The sequence below is a fragment of the Coturnix japonica genome, chromosome 13 (assembly GCF_054131305.1).
Source record: "Coturnix japonica strain WE chromosome 13, WE-NBRP24, whole genome shotgun sequence".
Classification (NCBI taxonomy): domain Eukaryota; kingdom Metazoa; phylum Chordata; class Aves; order Galliformes; family Phasianidae; genus Coturnix; species Coturnix japonica.
In genome coordinates, this window is record NC_140675.1 from 18362356 (window position 1) to 18380186 (window position 17831).

The 17831-nt window shown below is 37.5% G+C and overlaps 1 long non-coding RNA gene across 1 annotated transcript; it reads left to right on the forward strand.

Moving 5' to 3' along the window:
* The first annotated feature begins 1910 nt into the window (after positions 1-1910).
* Positions 1911-17590, forward strand: LOC146758707 (uncharacterized). The gene is made up of 2 exons (XR_014933906.1): positions 1911-1987; positions 16400-17590. It is a non-coding gene; the product is annotated as an uncharacterized LOC146758707 (long non-coding RNA).
* The last annotated feature ends 241 nt before the right edge of the window (positions 17591-17831 follow it).

Consider the following 17831-nt stretch of genomic DNA (forward strand, 5'->3'; position numbering starts at 1 on the left):
CTAAACATACATGTTTGCTTTACACAATGTAATGAAATTATATATAATAACACATAGCTTTTCAGCGCTGATAGAATTTCATTTTATAACATACTAAGAACGACGAGAGAAAAGATTACTATTCATGGAATGCCAAGCGATGAATACTCACATGTAATGAAAATAGCGGCACTCCTATTGCCAAGATGAAACACTGTCTGAAAAAGCTTTTGCAAAATGTAGACTTTAATGCAACTTAAAGAAATTTCAAAATCAATATTCTCAGTATAGATCCTCAAAACAAGTTATTTTTACCTCTTGAAAGAAAGGCTGAAAGAGCTTTTTAATTATAACACCTATATTGTTAGGTATGGATATAAAACACATGACTTTTCCCATATCAGTATAATAACTCCTTCGAGCCCCACTCTCCCCACTCCCATATAGACATACATTATTCAGCATGTTAGAGACCATCTGGAACTTGCTCCTGAAATAGCTCAGGACTTGATGACCTTCCAGATATGCTGCAAAAACCATTTGTTTGACAAGGGTTTGGGGGAAGGTTGAGGGTGTGTTGTTCCTGAAAGGATTAAACAGGCTATTTTACAGTTTTGATTAATGCCTGATTTAATTTACTATTTGCATGTGACTGTTTTTGATGCTAAAAGGTCAAGCACTTTTACTGTTGAGCTTAATGAATGCTTGCGGTGTTTACTGCTTAAATATAAATATATACATGAACAGTCACTGGCACCAGGCCTGATTAATGCCCATTAAAGTCAATGAGAAGACTCTCATTGCTGAAGGTGATGGACTTTTTGTAGCACAGTACCTTTCCTCTTAAAGGTGAGCAATACTTGCACAGAGCAATTGCAGCTGCACACCTGCAGTTCACTTTTAGGACAGCTAAGTGAAAGGCAGATTGAAGTCTAGCTAAATGCTGGTTTCTACCACGTGATAAGTGATATACATAAATAATGCATATTCTGAAGATCCACAGCTTGCATAAGCACCTGAGGAATAAAATCATAAGCACAGCTACATATAATTAATGATAGGCAACCGCAAAATATTCACTCTACTCTTGCTTCAAATTTCCTTATCGTTTTCCATGGTTTCAGGACAGAGTTTAGAATCCATGTACATCTCTTTTGGCAAGAACAAAGCTTTTGAATATGGTATAAAGAATGATGAAAGATCAATGACATGGTTAAAAGAATAGTACATGGAGAAGAGGGTATGGTTATAGCGCTAGAATGAGGTCAGTGCTTTGGTTATTTATAAAAAATTAGAAACCTTCAGCATTACATAGTTTTTAATTCACCTGGTGAGAGTCAAATAGTCCAGTCCCTCGTACTGACATAACTAGGGTCAATAGATTGTTACCCCAGTAAATATCACTATAAGCGAAATATACATCTATAAGGAGATACGATGGGTCCGTGGGAGAAGAATACATGCAAGCCTATAAAACAATTACGTTTCTCTATATCAAAAGTCAGGTATTTGCCTTTGAAGGAACAGAAAAATGCTGTGCACTTCTCCCTTTGCACCAAAAATATTTTCTGTAGAGTAGGAAACAAAAAAGCTTCTGTATTGAACTGGAATCATGAAACACACAGAAAATGAATGAATGAATGAGCGAACGAGGAGTGCGCGCTTTACTGAGATGATGATGAACCCACTTAGTAATGCACCTTAGAAACAGCTGATTTTTGCTGCACTGAAGGAATTATATACCTTTCAGCTTCCTGAAATACAGTCATAATGAATTACTATGTATATGTTTAGAAGTCACAGGCAGCTTATTCCTTAGTATTTTCCTTGCTCAATCACAAAATAGCAGCTGGATCCAGTTTGCTGAACAATCCACTGTATCAGATTCATCATATTTACCTCAATTTTTTTCCCCCCACAAAATCTTGTCGTTTCAGAAATTGAGTTCTATGAAGAGCTGAAAGGAAGATGACTTCTTCCCATGATAGCCTCCTGCATGAAATCCAAGGTAAGCTATACTGTCACACACAAACTTAAGCCAGTGCAATTCCTCTAAGAAATAAATCTATCTTTAAGTAGTACAGATCTAGAAATGTTCTCAGCTTTACAGGAAAACATATTACACTACTCTGTAAATCTCACATGATCAACAATCTGATTTTTCTGAAGAGGGATGAGACAGACTTTATTTCTGCCATCCAAGCAGAGTACAATGAACACAAGTTGGATTCAGCCATGATTTAATTAAGAAAGAAGCTACTTTTTGCTAGGTACTGTGCACAAATCGCTGTAGGTCAGACTGCTGTCAAATCTCCCAATTTAGGGCACCAAGTCCTTTGTCTTTCATCTCTACATGAAAATGCAGTATCCCAAGACAATCCTCAAATTCTATGATGCAAATAGACACATTTATAACAGCCTTCTATATTCAAGTGAACTGCCTGAAATGGGGATGCACCTGCCTGCTGATAGGCAGCAGTGATTGAACACTTTATTTTGCTTTGCTCGCATCCCCAGCTTCTGCTTTGTCTACTAATCTGTCTTTAACCCAACCCCTGAGTTCCCTCACTTCTGCCCTTCCAATTCTCTCCCCCATCCCTCCAGATAGGAAGGATGAGGAGTTGATGGGGCCCAGATCCCTGCTGGAGCCATCCACAACAGCTGCCAACGATACTTCAGACTTGTGAACCGCAGATATAAAATCTACACATACTCACATATGAAAAAAGACACACTTCCTGAGTTCAAAATGTATATTTTTTTGCACAGCTAGTTTTATGGGCTTTTTTTAAGATTAAAAAAAAAATAAAAATTCTCTATATTTTTAATGCTTACTAACATAGCAAACTCCAATGCTTCCAAATTTTGGTGCCAGAGACACATCTCAAACAACTTGTACATGTAGGTATTGATTTTAAAACTAAAATTCAACCAAAAGACTCCTCTAAATGTATTTTCCATTCCACCAAGAACAGGCAAGGTACACAAGTCACGGCTCTGAGTTAGCTCAGGGAAAAGCATCTTACAGCAATGGCCACATTTCAAAATGGAACACAATAAAAAGTATGTCCCCTAAAACTTCATCTCAGTCAAAAAACATTCCTTACAGTTTGCTGCGCTGAACTCTGACCACTGAGTCAGTACAATTTAAACACTACAGACTTAGCAAGAAAATAACGAGATTTGCTTTTTTTCTCATATAGCTCAGTGAGAAGCCATCAGAGGGCAGACTGTGAGGGTGGCAGTGACTTTAGGCACCGCTGGTGTGACGCTGGCAGCAGTTCTCTGTCAGAGTCCTTGGGGCTGAGAAATGATAAGAGGCTGCACAGTCCTTTGGGGTTAAGCAGCTTGACAAGGTGAGCCAAGAGCAGGAAGGGAGCTGTTAAAATCCTTGAATCAATTCTCTGGAAATAAGGGAAAGTTCTTCACACAAGCCATGCCAAGCTTTTTTTATTACTATTTTTTTTTTCCTTCTTTACTGCAAAGATGAGAGTCTGAGCAAATAGGAAGGCTATGAGAATGCAGCTTTTATTTTAACATAACTCAAAAGCATTTGGCATTATGAATGGCTCTCAGTTAACTCTCTCGAGAGGGCCAACTATATAAGAGCATTAATATAGTCAGAGAGGGAGGAAATACATGCACTGCATGATCCTGAATTTGCCATGAACAGGAAGATGCTGTATCTGATTTCAACTTTATAGAAGTAGGATAATCCTCTGTCACTATAGATGTGATGATAAATGTATCGCATCATTACAGAATAGGCACGAAGCTGAAGAATACTAAGAATTTCAGTATATCCAAACTATGTGAAAATGAGCTTGGTGGCATTCGCTTCAACATGTCAAGGCAATTCCAGATATGTGGGAAAAGATTCAAAAACATAAAGGATTTCTGGCACATCACATTGACTGTTCTGACTTTGACAGATGCCATTCTTTTGACAGTAGCAGAGCTGTTTTGGGTGGAAGCAGAATTCTAAATAACAAGTGAGGAGTCTGGAGAAGACAGTGGACTTGAGCTCTTAATTTAGTTTTACAACTTTTTTTTTTCCCAGTCCTTCACATAACTCAGCCGTCCAAAACTCTGCAAAATGAAATACATGGAGTTCCTTCTATCCTACAGAAGATACCTACTTTGGTTTCTAACAAAGCAGATGGGGAACTAGCTCCAAAGAACAGGGAAGTTCTCTTCTGCTAGAGCTGGTACTGTCATTATAAATAGTTCAATACATGCAGAGCCAATAAAGGTGGCCTTCCTTTAACAGTTGCTCACAGTTGTTTGTCATAAATGAATGCAAGTTATACCATCTTATTTTCCACTGAAGTTAGCAAGATAGGTATTGACAGTTGGTGGGTCTCTTTTGCTTGTTTTTGAAGTTTTAAGTGTGAACAACAGTTTTCAACTGAGCAGCAAATTTATGTAAAGATAGTATTTTTGGAAACTCATATGTTCAAATAGCGTATTTCACATGATTAGCCCAACACTGTTGTTACAACTCAATTCTTTTGTATCTTTCTCTTTCCTGAGTTAGTCAAGTACACAGCATCATCTCAAAACACAATATTCCGTAACACATACACCTTCATGTGCAATAAAAATGCAATAAAGCACAAAACTGTGTGGCAGAATCACACTGGTAGGACTGCTGAATAAGGGGGGGTGGGGGGGAAGAAACATACTGAGGTTCTTATTTTCTCTTAGAAAAGAAAAATCCCATTTTCCAACTCACCCTTTGCATGAGCTTTATGATTTCCCAATCAACATCACCATGTGAAATTATAGTCAAGGACTGAAAATAGTGTTCTTGAAGACTATTAACTGCATCAACTCTGGAGCGATGACTTCCAAATTAAAGGTCATGACAGTTATGAATGAGGTTATGAGCTTTTTTACCCTACTACTTGGACTTATGTCTTCAACAGAAGTGGAAATTTAAACCAGAAATAGGATTGCAACATGACAAATGAATGAAACTCTAAACTACAGAAAGCAGGGCTAAGAGGAGGTCATCCGTAAGGCAATGCAATGAATCTGTGATGTTGATGTTTTGACAAGCGAATAGATCACTCGGGTCCAATGCCTGATGCAAACAATGCAGCATTTTCTGCAAAGCTTTATCTTGAGAAAACAACAACAAGCCTTCTGTCAGAGAATTTAGATTGGATGATTGAACAAGTATTTTTAACCAATATAATTGACCTTGCTTTTCCCCTACAAGTTGAATTATTCTCTCACTTTTCTGATCTTTCTTGATTCTTTCCTTGCCTTTCTTCTCCACAAACTGGACATCAGTGATTCTTTCCCTACCCTTCATTCTTTATGTATAAAGGTTGGCTGTGAGCTTTATTGGCTTCCAAGTAACACAGAATGAAGTAGGACTTCGTCATCGTATCAAGAAATCAATGATACACAGAAGAACTTTTTAATTAGACCACTGCGGTCCTGAACTAAACCTGAGATACAAGGATTAAATAACTGCTTACAGCATTTCCAATGTGTGGGTCACTATTGTGAAAAGAAGATGATTGAATCAACTGCTGAGTTATGAAAACTGATGAAGTCTTGCTGAGTGCAGAAATTTACTTTAGCACAACAAAACAATGAAGTTTTATGAGCCAATTCCTTTGGACTGAACTACTTTAATTAAGGACTACTATGATAAGAAAGAACTTGAAGAGCTATCTGGTAGGAAGACAGACTTGCATTTAAATGTTGACATATGAAGTCAGCATTTTCAAGGATATTATTGTACTTGGGTGTTCTAACATGTTTTAACATTTGAAACAAGTGGAACTATGTACACTTGTATTTAACAATACTGTAATTGATCTGCCAAAATTATACCATCTGTGCAGAACTAAAAATATTTCTCCTCAAATTATTGTGTGATAGATAGTCAAGACAACACTCTGGGCTTAGTTTTTCTTTGAAAGGAATCTGGACTATAGTAAGAGTTTTAAAATCCCACTTTGCTTCTCACTCTACTGCTAGGGATCTAAATTCCTTCACAGAGCTCACACTTACGCCAGTCCTTCTGGGAAGCCCTAGGAGAAGTGGAGGCTGTCAGGACACATAAACTGTGCCATTGCTATTCTCACTCTATCAGCCATTATCAGTGAAGAAAAAAGTGAGCTTAGGCATTGAGATACACACCACTCGGCATGGCTAACAGAAAGATAAACATGAAAAACTTTATTCTATGGGTAGCAGAAGTCAAGAAGTGCACAGGGCCTTGTTTTTGAATGCTGGACAGGGTAAGCAGCAGCAGTGAGCGCAAGAGATGCATGCACATAACAAGACTCATGCTTAGCTGTGCCTAAGCTTCAGTTTTAAAATGTTAAGGCTGGCCTTTAAGATGTATGGGAAGCACCAACCGAACTATTTCCATAAACTATATCTCACATCTAAAATATTTTACTGTTAGACTGAACATGGATAGTTACAGGTGACTGTGCACATGTATATATACAAATACCAGCACGCACTCAGGTGTCTGGGAAATCCTGTTGCATACCAATAACCTGAGACATGAAAATGCATGCTCCTTCCTCAGTGATCCAAAGGTAAGCAGATCAAGGATCTGACTACGTGCTTTCTCAATTAAAAATTCAAATCAGAATGCGTAAACTAGTTTATCATAATAATTACATGAATTCCAATGAAGTATTACACGGTAATTACAAGGAGCCCTATTAGCAAGTTCAAAATACAATTTCAGTCAAATCTACTATCGTGAAATACAGCAACAGACAGGTGCATCCAAACATCAACAAGTGGTAGGGAAATTACAGACTCTTGCCACTGGGAAAAAATGACATTAATTCACTTACCTGTGTTTTATGCTATGTCAGTCATCAAGGAAGTCACAGTTTATATGCCTTACAGGTTAAAGTGTTCTTGAAGAATGGATGTAGGGAACAATTTGGGAAACAATTTACAATGCAAAAACTGTGCAGAAGCAGAGAAGTCTGTGTGCACTTGTCACTAACAAAAAGATTTAAGGTTTATGCCTACACACAGTTTTGCTTTTCATTTTTCAGTATGTGTACCAGGTGCCTTGGAGAACAATACGAGAGATGTTCTGTTTTTAATGTATGTAACCTAGTTTAAAAACATTTTATGTCATATTCTTAATAAAAAAGTAACAGAAAAGCAAAAGAAATTGAACACACTTTAGATTTAGCTCTCTATGATTGAAAAATTAGCAGTCTGCAGCCAAAAAAGCATGATTACATGTTATGAAAACTGTCTTTGAAAAATTTAGCATCACTGGAAATATTTAAGTTGGAAAAGCTGCAATTTCGGGGACATCATTTTGTTTGTTCTGTACCACGTGCTAAAAACAAAATATGTGGAACTGAAATACATAGAAAAACATTTATTCCATGAGCTCAGTTCATCTTGATGCAACATTGAGGAGCATCTGGGCAATTCAGACTCCACAAATTTTCAACTGTATGTAAATAAAGATTTATAAGATTTATTTATGCTCTCTAAAGGCAAAGAAAAATACGTGCTCTGTAAATGACAGATATACATTACTCAAGGATCTCCATCAATCTTATAAAACAAGTACCACTGCACTCAATCCTCTTATTAAAAGAGAGCAGGGACACCTATCTACTACCTCTATGTTCCTCATGAGACCAACTAAGACTCTGTGGCCTGGAGCCAGTGTGCTTCCTTTCTCTGTCCTTTCTGCTAACAAATAGCTCCTACCTATTTACACCTAACAGGTAGCTCATATGGATTCCTTTTCTGTTTCCTTGTCTCCTTCCCATTCTTCTTCCCTTCCTTTTTTTCCTTTTCACCTTTTCCTGTTCCTTCTGTAGGCCCACATATGTGTATGTGTACCTGTACACCTGTGTATCTTTGAAGGCTTTAGACTTGAAAATTACATCATGATGTAATTTAATTCCTCCTGGCACACACAGTCTTGGTTTTCCCTCATGAAAGTAGCTTTGCTACTTCCATCTTAGCTCTGCGTAATATTAGGGGCTCAACCAGAATATTGTTCCACCTTGCTAGAAAAACATATTTCTTGTGCTGCAAAGGGCAGAACTGGAGAAATCTTGATGCTGCTCTCAAAGCAATAATGACTCTGGAAACATATCACATAAGTATTCACACATCTTTGGTTAGGTCCTGGAACAGGCTGCCCAGTGAGGTTGTGGATGCCCCGTCCTTGGAGGTGTTCAAGGCCAGGTTGGACGGGGCCCTGGGCAACCTGATCTAGTAAAGGTGTATGTTTGGTGGCCCTGCTAGGCAGGGGGGTTGGAACTACATGATCCTTGAGGTCCCTTCCAACCCGGGTAATTCTGTGATTCTGTGATCTTCCCCAGAGTTCTAACTTAGGCCAAACCTAAGCACTTAGCACAGAATAGGAAGTCTGTAGAGGCTTTCTTTCACTGTTTGTCATGACTACACACATACACGCACCCTCTCTGATGCTCTCATCCATGCAAATAATTGCTATAGGTGGTAGGTTACCTCATCCCATCTGAAAACTGAGATTTACTGCCAAGGAAACCCCTCGAGATACATAGAAGCAGAGCAGCTTCCTCTGGTGGTTCAGCAGAGGAATGTGGAGCAGCAGAACAACGCACCCAGCACTGGGCCAAGGAATTTACTCACATGATCCACACCTAACTGCTCTGGCATTTGTTTCATTTATCAGCAATCCTGCATATTCCACGCCTTATTCAATACAAGTTACAACTTAGTTCTCATTGAACTACGTTAATTTTTTCCAGACATGGAGAAAACCACTGTTCTATGGAAGAGTAACATCATCAGTTCTATTTTATCACTAAATCATATATCTTCACCACCCTGTTTCATTTTTCAGTGTAGTCATAAACAGTGATAATTTCAAAGGTTTTCCCACAATACATCACTGAAATTAAATTATATCTCTTTGCCTTTCATTTCCTGAGGTTTAAGCAGGGTTATTATTTTTCCCATATTTTCAGTCCTTTACACCAAGGTGTTTCAATATGGGCATCTCAAGGTGGTTTTCATTCATTTAAAATTATGTTTACATGCAGAACTGTTTTGCCTTTGCATTAAAGCCCTTCACAGAGCTACAGTGATTAAAAAACAAGTGAAAAATAGAGCCTATTGAAAACAAGCCTGTGGATTTTATCACGTATAGAATCTAAGCTGCAGAACAGCCCATTTTTGTATTCACAAAGCATACAGAACAATGAAGTCAAGATTTCTCAGTTTTTCCTCACAGTTTTGACTTTGATTTGTAGAGTAATAAGAACGTGTATGGGGACGTTAATTTACTGACCTAAATCTGCTGATACTTGTCTGCTACTTTGAGTGCTTTCACTCATGGCAACATGTACTTTAAACTGACATATCACAAAGGAGAATAAAAGATTATTCTGAAACGCTGTTATTTATAACAAATATAAACCTGTAATTAAACTGAACAAAGTTAGACAAATTTGAAGTTATGTGAGCCTGGTAAAAGGAAAAGGAGAGTGACAAAATAGAGAGAGTAGAGAAAAATACGCTGAGTATTACACATGGACACATTCCATGCTTCAAGAACACGACTGTATTCATTTGCATTCAGTATTATCTCATACTTAGAGAAATATTTTAAGGAACTTAGATTACAGATTATTAAGTAAGTTGATCCTGATACAGAATCCCAAAAAATCATGAAGTATATGTTTATGCCAATGTCTGTTTTTTTCCCCATGGTTTTATGCGGTATAGTATAATGATTCCTTAATAAGCCATATGAAATGACAGAAGTTCCAGTGAAATTTATGGGGTTGTTTTTTTTTCTAGACAATGTGTACATTGGGATAAGAAAGGCAAATATACATAATGTACACATTTGGTTAAAAAACTAATATGAAAACATGTTAAAAATCTTTCTGTCCACTTGTTCTGTTAGAGAGCAATTTAGAAGTTTCAATGAGAAGCAATTTTCACGAGGCAAGTGGAAGTAGCATTTATCTGCAATATTATAAACCACAATCACTTTAAATCCCATATTTCCACATTCATTAAACCACTAAGAAGAGAAATCATGCTGCTAAAATATTAGGTAGTTCTTTTAGAGCAATATCATTACCTGGTCATTTTGAAATAACCTTATTTTTCAAAGTGAGATGGAAAGAAATGTCTATTACCTTGACTTGCATACAGTAGCTTGGATAAGTCAGTCCCATCTGTTCTATGCACACTAAGAGTGGGAAAGGGTAACAAGTACACTCTGATGAGACTATTGATTATGGTAGAAATACTAAATTAAATAGCTGCAATCCTGAGCTGGAGGATTTACTTGTTTACTGAAGTCCCAGAGAGTCACTGGGACATTCTTCTGACCCAACCTAAGACCAATTCAGTTTCATTTTCCAATACTTTTCCAAGCATTCTCAAATGTCTGCTTTTCCTCCTGCCATTAACTTCATAAGAGTTAGCTGATGCAGCTCAGTTGCTACTGTACTGTTCCTGGCATTCATTTAAAATAATGCCCACAGCTGCTGTGGTTCAATCAGCAGTTACATTTAAATCCAAATTGCAGAATCATAGACTCATTTGGGTTTGAAGGGACCTTTAAAGATCATCTAGTTCTAGCCTCCCTGCATAGAAAAGTACTATTTCCCATCTCTAAGCAGAAAATACTGTTCCTGCTGAAATTTATATTTATACTATGCTTTAACACATAACACTGACAGTACTGTGACAGTGCAACACAGCACTGGTTTTGTACTCCTTTTTAGGAAAATGAGTCTGAGAGATCTGATGCCTTGTTATAGCTTCATCAAGAAGAACTAAAAGACATATATACAAAATCCTAAGAGGCCTTCTAAGCATAGAGATTGTTGAAACATAGAAATACTTGAGATAGCTCTGAAACGGGCCTTATGCAGCCCCAAATTCCTTTCACAGAGAGTAAACTCAAGACATTTTTTCATGAATTCCATCCTTCAGGAAGATCGCAAATCAGGTGAAACACAGTCAAGTGTTTGTTTGCGCTCTATCAAAGACATACATGTAAATTTAAAATAAATACACATTTTAGTCTAATTGCTGTTAAATTCTAGTGCTTGAAGTCACAGAACATCCCAAATTGGAAGAGACGCGCAGTGACCATCAAATCTGGCTCCTCCTTATTGGCTTTTTTTGTTTCCCATGGAATCACTTTGTTATAGCCAAAATGCACACAAATATCAGGTGACATTCATGGAGCTCTGCATGAATGCAGAATTGGCACTCAAAAAATAGATGCACAATCACAGCAGCAATCTAGGACCACATGCATCTACCCAAAGAGACAACTTATCTTACCCTGCCTAAGCCAGATAGATGAAACTGCTCTAATATTCAAGTTACCTGCCACGCCAGTACAAAATTACACTTTTTTAAAACATACCAAAGGAAGGTGAACAGTCTAGATAATAAATCCATTACATGTACATGTTTATTTACAATCTCTGGGAGCTTCTAAGCCTGAGCAACAAAAGCAACAATAAATAAAAGGAAGCACTCAGAAAGCTGTCATTATGACCTACTACAAACATCAACTTCATAGGAGGAATTCAGAGTTACCCACTCCTCGTACTCACTTCAGGAAATTGAAAGTCTTTGAAAACTCATCTTCCACAATGGGATAAATCAGCACGGGGCATTTAGATGAAAAAAGAGAAAAATAAGACTGAACGTGATGTAAGTGTACAAAAAGGAATGATAAAGGATTGGCCTGTTGCTCTTTATGCTTCCATTTGGTGCAGCCATCAAAATCTGAATGACCATTTTGTGAAAAGAAACACTAATTGTTAATTCTAGGGACAGCTGATATGGGGTGAGGCACAATACACTGTAGCCATACATGGAGGATGGGTTTAATTACACCCAAGATTTAAGTCCTGATTCTGCAGCATTTGTATTAAGGACTATATACTGCTGTTTTTGTTGTTGTTTTAATTAAACTATCAGCCTTCTCTTTAATGAATACCTAGAGAATAGGATTTCATAGAAAATAAGCTAGGATTTCCTTTTCTTCATAGGTATTTTAAAGTACTCTTTAAATTGCACATCAAAGTGATCTACCAGTATTGTAGAAAGGGCACCTCTATCTAAGTGCATCAAATTGGCTGATGACACATTTATTGATAAGATGGATGTAGATAATGTCTGTGCGTTCAATAATCTGTGTTGGCTATTATTGCATCTGTAGCACAGAATCGTGGTTAGAAGAAGAATAGATTCAGTCCATGATTGTTTAATAGCAGATGAAAATTACATAGCTGAAGGCAAAAATCACAAAGCAGACATGACAAAATGAGACTCCCTTCTTAACATGCATTTAGAAATTAATTTTCTGGAAGAGTACATTGGCAGCAGCCATTTACTGTATCTGTTCATTTGGGAGCACATTGAGAAGCAGCTTCTCAATCTGAAGGATCAAATTTGACACAATTCATCAGACAATAACAGTGAAATCAAAAAGACAGTAACTGGAAAATGTAATCCTCCCCTGAAATTTCCTTCAGCTCACCATCTGCTTCCATTCTATTACATCCCACTGGGGACTTGCTGCCTTGCAGCATGTCCTCTGGGTAGGCTTGCCACAAACATACACACAATCCCTGCAGCATAAGGAGAATCACGACATGCTGAGGCTTTATCAGTGCCTGCAGTGGAGAGATCTGGGCCAGCCACATTCTCACACCAACCCCTCATGAGGACACGGAGAGGAAATAGAATGGAAGAATCCCCCCGGGTGAGATGGAGAAAGGGAGGTAGCTCAGCAGTTACCACCTGCAGCAAGACAGGCTTGATGCTGCCCAGTTGTTAGTGGCTGCTACTCTTGGGATAACAGTTACCAGAGATCTACAGTGAGAACAAACTGCAATGGTTCTTCTCTGTTTCACGTTCAATGCACGTAGGGGATGTGCACTAAGCAGCATTTCTAATGCTCTGCCCATCACAGCAGCTTCAAAGCCTCAATACTGTAACATTAGCAATGCACTTTGGATTCAACATTAGGAGAAACTTTTCTCACACAACAAATAAAAACACTTCTCAGAAGTGCTGAAGAGCATAAAAGGAGCTCACTTAAATTTCCCCAGGTTTTGTTCCTCATTTTGTCAAGTTCTGTTAAGTTTCAATTATTATTTCCTTGATCTCTCATGGTCAGTTCAAAATACATGGACAAATTTCCAGCCAAGCAATTTGCATTTCTCACAGAAATTTCTATTCAACATTTCAAGAGCCATTACGTGTTAAGTTTATGTGCTCTCTTACAACAATGCCAGAACATCCAAATGCTGAACTGCTTGCACCTGATTTTTACAAAAGGTTGATTTTTCACAATGAAAAGTTCATACATATCTACTTAGCAAAAAAAAGAGAAATTTTTTAAAAGAAAACAAAGGATACATAATGACTTACTGTTGATTTACTGAATTTTTGTTGTCTCAGACAGGTAAACTAAACCAGAGGACACACTGTTCTCTGCAACAGCTGGCAGGGATCATAATATGTAAGAACAGGATACTCTGAAAGCTTAAAAGCCCTTCTGAACATCTCTACCTCAATTTCACTTCAGTTGAAGCCTGGAAGCCTCATGGGACTTCGGGCCTAATGGAAACCTGTGACAATGCAGCACTTTGGACAGATTTGGCTTGAACATCATTCCCCCCCCCCCCCATTTTTTATTTTTTAAATCTATTCTAATATCTGTCTTTAATTTCTTAACAAGTGATGAACATACACCCACTGAGCCTTCTAGTTTCTGATATAACAGAGCCTTTTAAAACTACTGTAATCCAAACTTTATAACAGAAGTGAAAAATAAAAACAGACTGATTTAAATATATATTATATATATTATATATTTAAATGCATATTTAAATATATTGCTGTTGTTTCCTGAGGTACCATGGAACATCACCTCAAAAATATATGCTGACTCCAAGGGTAGGAAGGGGGAGATATCTGGAATGCTAACTGTGCTTCAGTGCAGGCAGTCAAACTGTAGGGTCATGGAGAGCTGACTCTACAAGGAGTGCAAGCTTATGTCACAGATTCCTCATGACTCCTTACAAAACAGGTATGAATATACCTTTGCAAATAAACCACCTGAGGACAGAAAGATTGCCATAATTATTATGGCAATGCATGCTGTCAGGTGCTTGAAACTTAATCATTTATAACATTGTTTACAACCCATTTTAGTAGCATATTTCTGTAACCACATCATTAGTTTATGTAAATCTCTATTTTAATGAGCCCCACCTTTCCCAAAAAGGTCAGAAATATAGCTGACAGATACTACATGTTTTTAACTTTGTACTTGCTAAGTATCTTGTACAGTCTGAGTTACATTAAAGATTACAAGGCTATTCAAAATGTTCAATAATTACCAAGTACGGTGCTGTGGTGCTGTTCCCTGGTCACACTTTTCAGATGCATCTCCAGACATCCCCGCCATGGCTGCCAACAACTCGCTTTTAATAAGCTGCTTATGCCAGTCACCAGAAAGGTCCCTGAGATCTCAGAGCTCAAAAACTCTGATGATATTCTAACAATATTTACAGCTTAGTAGATGGTAGATGACCTAGTCAGATCAGTGAGTAGTATCAACGGCCACTGTCCCAGAAGGAACCCTATTACAGTGCCTTTCATGCCTGCAATAATGAAAAATAAAGCCCATCAAGCTCACTCCTTTTCCCCCTTAAAGTTCACCTTTGTCGTAACGCCTTTTTCCCCTCCCTTGAGTAAATAAAGCTTAGATTGTTGGTGTGTTATGGCTGTAGCCACTTCTTATTGTCATCTCTTGTTTTATATTGAGGTCATGAGCTTTGTCAAGTAAGAACAGGGTTTGGTTTGGTTTGATATGGCAGCTACTGTTTAATGCAGTCCCATGGCTCCTAGCAATCTTCACTAATACTAGAAGTAACAGTAGTTATAATAATGTGTATGAATTTCCAGAAGTACTGCTGTTTTCTAATAATTTCCATAGTTTGCAAATCATCATGCCAAGCGATTATTTTAATATATAAATCGGGTGCATTATTTTCTAATAACCCTCACAATGCATTTCCTGGTTAAACAAAGAGATAAATTCAACTCCAACTAAGCATGAGATATTCTGTAATGTCCTCATTATGAGGTTACATACTGGGGTTGCTCATTAGAGTAAATAAGTAGACAATAAATAATAAAAAAAAGAGTAAGATAAATGTTCAAGACATGAATGTAAGCTCAGCAGAGCTCCCAGTTTTCCTTTGATAATCACCCTCAGGAACCTCTCTGATTTCTGAACACGAAGAGAGCACTATTCCCCTTTGTCAGCAATGCTGTGACTGTGATAGGGCAGGTGTCCCAAGATCAGCAGTCAGGCTTTGTTATTCCACTGACAGTGGGCCCAGCTTGGTTTTGATTTATGGTTTTAATGAAGACTACCTCGTGGATTACCGAGTGACATCCCACTGTTCTGTTTTTGCTTTAAAAATAAATAAATGAGGTTACACTTCACTGTTTATAGACTATAGAAAGAGAAACTGGTATAAAATACATCTTTTCCTTTACCATGCCTGCAGCCTCCCCCCCAGGTAAGCAAACTGGGCTTATCCTTTATTTCCTATAGTTAATTAACAGTATTTCTAAGCTCTCTCTCTCTATATATATATATACACACACATTGCTGTACATTAGAAAGCATAAAAAAATATTGATTTCTTATCTGTTCTGCTATGAAACAAAAAAACATGGGGAAAATATACATGGGGTATTTAAGGGTACATTTTTTCCCTCTGAATTTGCTCATTTTGATGATATTCATCATTAACCATAGGGTAGGCTTCCATTTCTTTTTCTTGTAGTGCAAAGAGCTTCTCATCAGCAGTGTTTGCACTTTTACAGATTTCAGTCCTCCCACTGGTGGCAGGTCTGTGTACTGTTAGATTCAATGAGGAAATTTAAATTACAGAAATATGCACATAAATATGCATTTCTTTAGGTTGCTTTCATTTCCTCCGCACTCCAAAAAAAGACGGAACACTACAGTCAGTGGATTAAAGAACAGTCAGGGCAAGAAGGATGGAGAGAGATCAGATATCGCTCACTAAGCCACTGCAGTGACCTTGGTTCTCTCAGAGGAAAGGACTCAAGGCATGTTACTGCTTCATTTCACTTCTTTGCAACCTCTGGGGCACATAATGACCAGTTGTATAACTGGTGTGAAGCCTAAATGGTGCTCTGGTGCTGATGGCATTTTGCTTTCTCTTTTAAAAGAACTGTATATAGAAACCGCCTTGTTAGAAATTAAGGTCTCTAATAGCTTTAGTAGGCTTCCTTTTGTATTGAATTGCCACCTAAGTGAAACCAAATCCCTCTCTTTTTCTTAACTTAAAGCTATTTTTTTTCTAAATCTTTGCAGATCAGGAAGATTGCAGAAATCATTCTCTCATTGCTCTACCAGAAATAAGCATCTGCTGACTGGTTAAACAAGATGGATCTTTCAGACTGCATGTTTCAGAAGATAAAGAATTCAGCATTAAAATTACATTTATCATCCTTTGTGTAACACTGCACATCACAGCATCCCTGGAAGTCATTCTCACTCACAAGTGACAGCACAATGAACCTTTAACTTATTAGTCTACAAGTATGGCCATTTCTACATACTGCTTTAACAAGTGATGATATAAAGCGGGCAGAAAAAGATTAATTAGAAATTTAGGGCAGAATTTAGCACTGTTTTCAAAAAGTGAAATACTTCCTTGTTGTCTTTTTGCAGGAATATCAACAGGCCTCTGTTGCTTTGCCTACTACTCCTTGCCATGCAATGTTCACTTGTTGCAATTGCAGGCACCTTTCAGATACCAGCTGCCCACTGGTGGCTATGTAATAAATGACTTGGGATAAAGAGCTGCATCAAAATGAAGTTAAGCAGTGATGTAATGTTTTCAGTAGCAAAAGTGCTGGTGTTGTATTTGAGAAGATCCTGATGGATAGTCTTACCTAGGTATGGCTTGTTTTAAGAAACATATTTTTGAGTGCTTTTGCTAAAGCTTTTGGAACAATGTCCTTATTCCATAACTTCTATTTCAGCATTCAAAGTCTACAGCGTGATTCTGAAGATTGGGTCTAATCCCTTTTTAATTAATTACTTTTAAAGTTCAGTGAGACCGAACAGCGAGATTGAAAGGCTGGAAGTCATAAAATGAACTGACAATTATTCATGGGTCATCCCTTCTCAGATTTCATTTATTCAAAGACCCAGCGAAGCCCCACATTGTAAGGTGCTTCATTGCTTAAATTATTTCTTTAACTTTTTAATCTCATTTTTAAAATTATAAGAGTCATTAAGAGAATAATCTCGAGATTCCCTCCGGAGTTTTCTTAATAAGGCACATTTCATTCTGGCTGCGGAAGCCGTGCACTAAGACTCATTTAGCAAAGTAGTTAAATACCTGTTTAAGTACACCAGGGCTGCTGTATAGCATTGCAAATAAACGTGTGCAGAACAGGAGTGCATTGGCAAATTGGGTCTACACCATTATCACACTAAGAATGTGTCAATACTATCATTAAATTAATAATAAAATTCAAGGTGATTATAAAATTATTCTATCAATTTGTTTTTATGTAATAATCGTACATATTTTCTAGGGTACTGCAACAAATAATATTTTATTGTTTAACTATCAGTCTACCTTACTGGGATGTAAGAAGCAAAGTAAATGAGTTCACCTTTTTAGGTATGAAGCATTTCACACCACTCAGCTCTCTGCTTTTTTTCTCTGAGACTAATGCAATTCTGTCCACTTTCTTTAGAAGCTTTTCCATTTTGGGATGGGCTGGTTCAT